The following is an 8,854-nucleotide window of genomic DNA, read 5'->3' on the forward strand; positions in this document are numbered from 1 at the left end:
GGCTCTTGGCACCCTCATCCATCACCACAGAGTCCAGGGATTTTGGCCAAGCTCCCCAAACTACTGGACCATCCGAAGCCAGTGTTGCAAGTGAGCTTGGATTTCTCCTTCAGGACTCCAATTTTTCACCCCACTGGATATTTCTGCAGGGTATCCTGGCCTGGTTTCTCTTCTCCCAGCCATCCTGGCTGCCAGGGTTGAGCATCTTGACCCTCAGTCCAGCCTCTCCGTCCCCTTTGGAGCTGGTCTGGGGAATGATGACTTTAATCACGAGTAATGAAAGCAAATGGCGCCACGTCTGTGCAGGTGGGGCTGTTAATCCCCACCTTAATTTGGGTTTTCCAGGACAGGTTGAGCCCCTGGAGGTGGGTTCATGCATCATTGATGGAGACAAAATTGGAGAACAGATGTAAGCAGCTGGTTAGCTCTGTAACCCATTAATTTGTGTTCTAGGGCAAAATAGCTCCAGGGCTGCATGAGAAGTGTCTCCTCTCTCCTTCCTGACCTGGAGATGAGGAGTGGAAGGTAAAACCCTCCTAAAAGAGGAGGAATGGCAGAAATCCCAGGTCCTCATGCTGCCTGTGCTTGCTCCCATTCTGGGTGGGCATCACTAAACAGAAGCAGCTGGTTATGGACCCAAGGAGCCCTCAGCACCCCCGTGGATGGGCTGGGAGAGTGTATTTAACACCTGATGTGCGACTACATCAGTGATGCAGGGAAGAGGATGCTGCAAAAATGCTGTGACGACACAAAACCAGGTGTTTTAGGGCGGGCAGGAGCAGGAGTGTTAAACAACAAAAAAAGGCTGATCATCAAAAATCAAATGGAGACAGTATCTCCTGGAAGGGAGAGGGGAAGGGAAGGGATAGCTGGAGACAAAGGACCTCTGTCTCTAATTACAGCAACGGCAGAGGCGGCACGGGAAGATGAAAGCTCCAGGTAAAGTACAAGGTGTTTTGATCTGCAACCGAGTTACCTCTGAGATGTTCCAGGAGGATCCCCCAAGTCGATTTAGCTTCTGAGGGTTTGTTTTAAAATAATAATAAGCATCAAAAAGAGTCCTTTTCTGTGTGCATCTTTGAGACTAAAAGCTTTGAACGCAGGGGCCCGAGCCACCTCCCCAGCCCTCCCTGGTACAGAAGCACCCGTTCCTCTCCTGAAAGGCTCCTCTCAGAGCTTTGCTGGATAATTGCCCCCACATGAGCTTGACCCAGAGCTCAGACTCTCCAATCTACCAGCTCCATGGGTTTTTCCCTCTGCTGGGACAATTTATTTTGGATTTATGGGCTGTCTCCTCCATGTGGAGAGCCCCACAAGTATGGGAGGGTGGAGAATGGAATGGGGGGCTGGGGAATGTAGGAGACACCATAGTGAGGAATCAACCCGTGACCTCTTGCTGCCTTTTCTTGTGTGAGTGTGGCTTAGAATAGCACTGCTGTTCCTGGGAATTAAGGGAAAAGAAAGTATGAAATGATATCTGAGGAAGAAATGGCGTCTTTGGGAACGAAGGGTGCAGAGCCCAGGGACCCATCTTTGGTTTCAGCCTCTCCCATCACCCGTAGGATTCACCTATCGCCCCAGGACCCACCTCACCCCACCCACAGTGAATCACTAACGATCCTCCGAAGCCAGAGACGCTTCCCTGGGACGCTTCTGGCATTGGCAGCTCCCAATTTACCGCCAGGCTGGTTTCCCGCGCTCTGGCTTCGGTTCGGAGGGACATCCAACTGACAGCTGGCAAAGGCGCCGCTTCATCCAGCGACGGGGGCGAATCCAGCAAATAATTGTCCAAAGATTATCCTGGCGTAATGGCGCAACGACAGCAGCCGCCGCACATCATTAGAGCTTAGCATGGAGCGCGGGAAGAGATTCCACGGAGCTAAAGCAAACAAACGCCGAGCAAAACACACAGCAGATGTAGCGCATTAGTCGTGCACGGATTGACTCGGGAGCTGCGTGTCAACAGCGCCGGGGCAAGGCAGGGCTTGGCAGAGCCCGGGGCTGGTTGTTCCTCTCGAGCACGGTGCCGTCCTCGTGGGTTTGAAGGCTGCTCAGGAGCTCTTGGGGTCTCCTGTGGCCTTTGGAAGGCGGTATCCGGGTTTTTTCCTCGCCCCCCTGCCTGCCAGGTGGGTGCAACGACGCAGGGTCACGGAGGCTGCTGAGTCAGAAGGGACTCACAAGGATCATCTGGTCCAACTCCTGGCCCTGCACAGACACCCCAACAATCCCACTCCGTCCCTGAGAGCATTGTCCAAGTGCTCCTTGAGCTCTGGCAGCCTTGGGGCCGTGACCACTGCTCTGTTCAGTGCCCGACCACCCTCTAGGGGAAGAATCTTTTCCTCATATCCAACCTAAACCTACCCTGACACAACTTCAGGCCATTCCCTTGGATCCTGTCCCTGGTCCCCACAGAGCAGAGATCAGTGCCTGCCCCTTCTCTTCCCCTCATGAGGAAGCTGTAACTGCAAGGAGGTCTCCCCTCAGTCTCCTCTTCTCCAGGGTCCCCCCATGCAGCCTTTTCTTTGTCCCTCCAGGTGGTAATTCCTTTTGTCGTGGCTCTTTTTCAACCCCCAGAGCTCTTCCACTGGGCAGATACTGGCCCTGCTCCTCTGATTTTTACTGTATTTTATTCCATGTATGGGGGATTGGCATCATCCCTGTTTGCTCTGCCCCTTTATGCAGCTGCTTGCGATCAAATATTTGGTCTGAACAGAAGAATTAGTCATTTCCAAATGTACATACATGGGAAAATCAGGATGATCAGAGCCCGTGGCAGCATCACATTGCTTCTTGCAGCCAGCCCTTGCTCCATGAGACAGGGACCAGCCAGTCCAAGGGGCTGCCCTGGCACGGGACCACATCCCAGTTTATCCTGGGGAATGGTTTGAGTCATCCCAACCTTCAATGAACCTCTCTGTAAGAGAGGAATCAATGCTAATAGGGTTTTGCTCCCTTTTAGTATAAAAACAAGTATTAAGGCATTGATAGAGGGCGGCTGGGGGAAAAAAACCTCCAGGTTAGGTCACCCCAGTTAAGAGCTTCAAGTGGCTGGGATGAAGGTTGTCCAGGCTTAAATCCTGTCTAACCAGTAGGAACTGACTTGGACAATGTTTTTTGGGTGTTTTCTAGGAGAAATGGAACCCCCTGAAACTTCAGGCTTTTTTGGAACTGGCAGCAACTTTCCATCCTAAAGTTTGATCCTTGGAGCGAACGATCCGGGGCAAAGTAACGCAACTGGGGACAGAACTTCTCAGTAAGAAAATCACTTCATACATTTTGATTTTTTTTTTTTTTTTTATCCTAGTACAGGCATCAGAGCAGCTGGAAAAAAGGTTTGTTGGATGATGGAGATATTCTTGCTGCAGGCTGCACCCCCTCCCTCTGATGATTTATATCCCTTTTACTGCCTCATCCTCAGCACCATCCCAGGGGAGGAGGGTGATGGTCCATCACCAAGCTGCAGTATTACCACTTGATTTTGCTGACAGGACAAACACTCTGCTCCTTCCTCCAGACCACAGCACGCCAGTGATGGAGCTTTCTGTACCTGGCACATGCCTAAATATCACTTAAGGTGAGGCAGGGTGTAAATACTCCCCATGAGCCATAACGCTGAGCCCAGCGTACGTTGTGTGCACTGGAGAAACATATATAGGGCACCATCAACTTCCATCAATTTATTCCACCTATGCCTTTTTTATTTGTCACTATGGTAACTACAAAGTAAAGATCAAAGCAACGTGCCAAGAGCAGAACAAGGTATTATTCCCACCTCCCTCCCCTTTGCAGGAATAATTTCAGCTTGTTTTTATTTCCTTCCCATTCAGAAAAATCCCTTGGTGCTGCTACGAGGGGTTGTGCCTTTTTTTTTTTTCTGGACAAGGGATAAATCCTTGTCACCAGCTGTTGCAAAATTGCTCCTCGAGAGTGTGAGGATCAAATAAACTGAATTTCCTTTCATTTCAAGGCAAAGTGCAGTTTGATGGATGGACGATGTGGGAGAGGGCTGATGGAGAAGGTTCTGTGCTTTAATAGGAGTTGTTAGAAGGGCTGCTACAGATCCTGGGGCTGGAGGAGATAATCTGCCCAAGGCTTGTGCTGGGGGGGAAAGACTTCTCCACAGAAAATATTGGGTTGCTTTTCTTTCCCTGTTGGAAAACTCTGATTTAATTAAAGGAAAAAGAAACTGGGGAGGAATGGTGTGGTCACTAAGGCTGTGGGAAGCGGAGGTGCTCTGGGGTTTGCTCTGAGACCTTGTTGGTCCCAGGTGGGCTCCCAGGGCACTGAGACAGATTCTAGGGGCACTGCAGATCCCAAAATGCTCCAGGTTTGTTGAGAAGGGATGCTGTTGGCACTTAAAATGGGAACTAGCAGACAGTGAAACAGTAGGGGGGAGGAGGAGGAGGAAAAGTACAATGAGGGCTGTCCTGGGGGGTGCAGAGAAAAGGAGGGTCAGCAAAGAAAAGGGAACCCCCCAACAGCTGATGTTGCTCCTGGCTATGCTGCATGGCTTGGGATGGATTTGGGGTCCCCATGCATGTCCTGTGGCTCAGGGACTGGGATGCGTTTAGGGTCCTCATCCTTGTTCTTTGGCTCTGGGATCCCCATCCACGCCCCATGGCTCTGAGGGTTGGGATAGGTTTGGGATCCCCATACATGCCCTGGGGCTCCAGGCTTGGGAGGGATTCTGAGGTTCACATTCATGTTCTGTGGCTCCAGGGTTGGGATGCGTTTGAGGTCCCGTCCCTGCCCTGAGGCTCAGGGTGTGTTTGGGGTCCCCATCCATGTCCTGGGGCTCTGGAGCTTGGGATGTGTTTGAGTCCCCATGGTTGGGGTGTGCTTGGGGGTCTAATCTGTGTCCTGTGGCTTCAGAGCTTGCAATGGGCTTGGGGTCCCTATACATGCCCTGGGGCTCCAGGTTTGGGATGGACTTTGAGGTCCCCATCCATGTCCTGTTACTCCAGGGCTTGTTTGATGTCCCATTCATTTCCCATGGCTCTGGGGGCTGAGATGGGTTTGGGGCCCCCATCCATGCCTTGTGGCTCCAGACAGAATGTTTTAATGTGAATTAAAAGCCAGAAACCACACAAATCTTAAAATTTGCTTGATTTTTTGCTTCCTTCTCCTTAGTTATCCTGGATGCAGGGTGCAAGCATGGAACATTTAGGGAAGGGCTCTGCTCTACGCCTGGAGCTGCAGCTCCAGCGTCTTCAGCGAGGGCACTCGGGATACAGCAGTTGCCCTGCTCTGATTAATCTCTTAATTATTTTAATTATTAATCACTGCGCTCTTCCTGGATAGGTGCAGGAATAGAAAGGCAGGTGCAGAAAGGCAGAGGATGCTCACAGACGCGCCGCCGTCGGCCGCCCTTCCAGACTCCCAGAGCCGAACTCCTCGCCGTGCACGTGGTGTTTCCAACCTTATTTTTGTTGACTCACAAGAGCTACTGCAGAAATAAGAACAATCCCAAACTCTATATTTTTAATTGTGCAGAAGTGTAGCCGATACGCACGGGGGAAACTTTAGCTCTGATTTAAGGCGAGGGGGAAAAGGAGCTTTTAAGATCCACGAGTGTGGTGGAAAGTACAAAATTGGAGGCTTCTTCGAGGCATGTTTGTGATGTTAAGTGGTAATCTCTTCCTTTATGGGCCATAAAGCAGCTTTGCAGTTGTAAGGAGTCGAATCCTGCCCGTGTTTGTTGTTTCTGCAGATGAAACGAGCTGCACAGTCACAGCAATGAGCTGCACAGCCAATTAGGGTGGAGGCGCTTAAAAAATTATTGGAAGGGTTTTGGCTGTCAGGAGAGTTTCTGGAGGGATTTTGAGGACAGCCAGGGGCCATCTGGCTTTAAGAAGGAATTTAATCCATTTAGGAGTGGGATTATGTGATATATTTGCTTGCAGGTGCCGGGCCATGGTGGCCTCAGACTTGCTCCTGCGAGCTGAAAATGGCTTCTGCCTCGTTTTTCTTTTTGAGGAAAACTATTTAATAGGCTCCCAGCAGGGCCACATTCAGGTGTTCTTCCCACCATGTCCTCACCAACACCCGAGATGACTGAAGATGAGTAGGTGAAAGGGTTGGGGAGGTTTTGGTGGAGCCATCCTGTCAGGAGAAGTCCAGTCAATGCTGGAAAGCTTCCAAAAATCAGATTTTCCCCCCCCTGTTCTCCCAAATTTTCCATGGACTTTCTTGCAGAAGAAAACCAGGGAAGCAATAGCTCTCATCTGGGCATGTCTATAGGCACCTCCTACAGGGGATGTATGTGTGGCTGGGGTCAAAATCAGTTAGAACAAGACAATATATTGCTCCTGAATACCCACCTGCATGGAATAGGGACACAGCTATAGCTGCATCCCCACAGGTAATTCCTGTGGGCAGGCAGGGCGGCAGAACCATGGGAAATATGGGACCAGGGAGCACTTGGCACCATTGCAAGGCCAGTGACACCAACCCCAGGTTTGCAGACTGCAGACAACCCAGGAGGGACACCCCCACGGGGTGCTGCCCCACCCACCACACAGGTAGAGGTGCAACTGCAGAATTCCCACTCGGGGGGATTTTTGGCACCGGCAAAGCTGGAGAAAGAACCGGTCGTGTCCCGCCACCCTTTGGAAGGAAAGAAAACACAACCCCCCTCGTTTCTTTGGAGCAGTGTTGGGAGCATGAAGTACAGCTGCATGGGGGGTTGGTCCCACCCAGCCCCCCAGTCCTGCAGTAGCTCTGGAGATTCATCAAAACGCAGCGACTGAGGATTTCCATGAAACTTGTTGATGCACATTTCCCTGGCTCCCTTCTGTCCTTTTCCCACTCCGGGTTTTGGCAGGCTTTGTGGAGAGCTTTCATGTTCATCAGGAGCAAAGTCTGGCTGGCGCTTGCCCACGTGTAAATCTCCAGGATGTCCAGGTCTCTTGGGCTGCTCTGGAAAATATTTCCTGCAAAGTAACAAAAATCTGCTGGAAAAATGCCCAGGTGGCTCTTCTTTCCCGGATGGCTGGGGAGATGTTTTGTCACCTGGTTTTGGCCAGATCCTGGGCATGGATGCTGGTGCCCTCTTCCTTTGGTGGGGACACCTGGCCCCCTCTCAGCTGTTCCTTCTGGAAGGTGAGCAGCAAAGACCACCTTGGGCATCTCCGTGAGCTTTTGAGGGGTGCAGGAGGTTGTTTTCCTTTTGGGATGTGGTGTTGGGATTGGATCCTGGCTGCTGTCCCCTGACAGCTGTGACAGCCACCACATTGGCCCCTGGCTTTGAGGCGGGCATCTCACCTCTGCCGTGGTCTGGTGGTGCTCTAGGGCAGGGAATAAACAGGGATGGCTGCCTAAAAGACCACAGATGCTCCAGCTGCTCCCTGCCTGCTCCGGCAGAGAGGGACCATGAGGGTGGTGGTGGTGGCTCTGGCTCACCGGGAACACCCCATCCCGGAGGGATGCCTGGTGCATCCACCTCCCCCTCACACCCCCCTGACCTCAGGAACACCTTCCCACCAGGGGCCATGACTCAGGCACCGCCACCCCTGCCAGACACCCCCCTTCCTTCCGCCCATGAGCACCTAAATATACCTCTAGCTCCTCACCCACGACCCTCCTGCTCTCCCAAAACCTGCTTTCTCGCACGCCCCTCCTGCCTCCCTCGCCGAGCCCCCCACACCCACCTCTACCACAGCGCGGGGTCCCGTGAGGACTCTGGGGACAACCTGTGCCCGCCCACGGTGCTCCAGCCCCTTTCTGCCGTGCCGCCCACCCTGCTTTAATGCAGCCCTGGAAGTACAAGCTGGGCTGGAGATATATTTAGCCTAAACCCCTGGCAGGTGATTTTGGGGGGAGGGGAGGCAGGGTTTCGTTTTTCACTGTGCCGGCTCAGCCTCGGGAATCTCTTTCAGGAGCTCTGCCAGCGGTGCCAGGGAAGTCCCCCGGGGGAGTGAGTGTTTTCTTAGAGACCCCCCTCCTTGCATCCGAACCCTTCCCAGACTGTCTATCCATCACTCCTGATGGATTTTGTTGCACGATATTTCTCAATAACTCTCTCAATAAGTCTTACTTTGCAGACCCATTGATCTCGGCAATGTCCTCAGGCCGCCTGTGCCTGTGCTCGCTTTCTTTCCCCGAAGGTTTGCGGTAGGAAAAAAGGGAATTTTTTTCCCCCTCAAGATACGTGTGCGCTCTCCAACCCTCCAGCAAATGCAACGTGACTCGAGGGGGTTTTGCTTGAGCTGATCCCAGAATATATGTCTTTTTATGCTGCAAACCCAGCTCATGGAAAGGTGATGTTTCCCATCGGGCATGTGGTCCCCACCCCTGCTCTCTGTCCATCCATCCATCCATCCACCTATCCATCTCTTCCCAGGTTTTATATCTTTCTATCTGTGTAAGCAAATGTTTTGCCCTTTGTGGATGTGTCATGTTGCCTCTTACATCTGCACTGAGCAGGTCTGTGACGCAGCCACAGCATCTCCTCACTCTTCCCCGTCATCCAGGGCTGGGCTGGGTCCAAACCTGCACACAGGAAGCCCTTACCTGTGACTTTGTGCAGGATTGAGCCACAGCTTGAGGAGTTTCGGGGTCTCTGGTGAGACTTCCACTCCTGGCAAGCACAGAAACGGTGCCAGCAGGGGTTGAAGGCGTCTCACAGGTCTGCTGAGACCCATCTGTTCTTCTTGGGAGTTGTGAACACGAGGGGCAGAAAGCACTGGAAGGAAAACAGGGTAAATCATGACGGAATAAAGGACTTTCATCTTTGTGTAAAGTTTCCACTGTTTAGAATAGAATCACCTTCCTTTTTTTCCTCTTTCCTGTGGTCTAGGAATAAAGTAGCAGTAGAGGGAAAGCCCACCGTGGTTTTGTGGGTGTGCAGCATAAA

At 52.0% G+C, this 8,854-nt stretch overlaps 1 long non-coding RNA gene across 1 annotated transcript; it reads left to right on the top strand.

The window, feature by feature from the left end:
• Positions 1 to 1,434: 1,434 nt before the first annotated feature.
• Positions 1,435 to 5,443, top strand: LOC116793034. Its single transcript, XR_004359346.1, has 3 exons — positions 1,435 to 2,126; positions 3,130 to 3,253; positions 5,302 to 5,443. It is a non-coding gene; the product is annotated as an uncharacterized LOC116793034 (long non-coding RNA).
• Positions 5,444 to 8,854: the final 3,411 nt, after the last annotated feature.

This window comes from Chiroxiphia lanceolata, chromosome 12 (genome assembly GCF_009829145.1).
Source record: "Chiroxiphia lanceolata isolate bChiLan1 chromosome 12, bChiLan1.pri, whole genome shotgun sequence".
Classification (NCBI taxonomy): domain Eukaryota; kingdom Metazoa; phylum Chordata; class Aves; order Passeriformes; family Pipridae; genus Chiroxiphia; species Chiroxiphia lanceolata.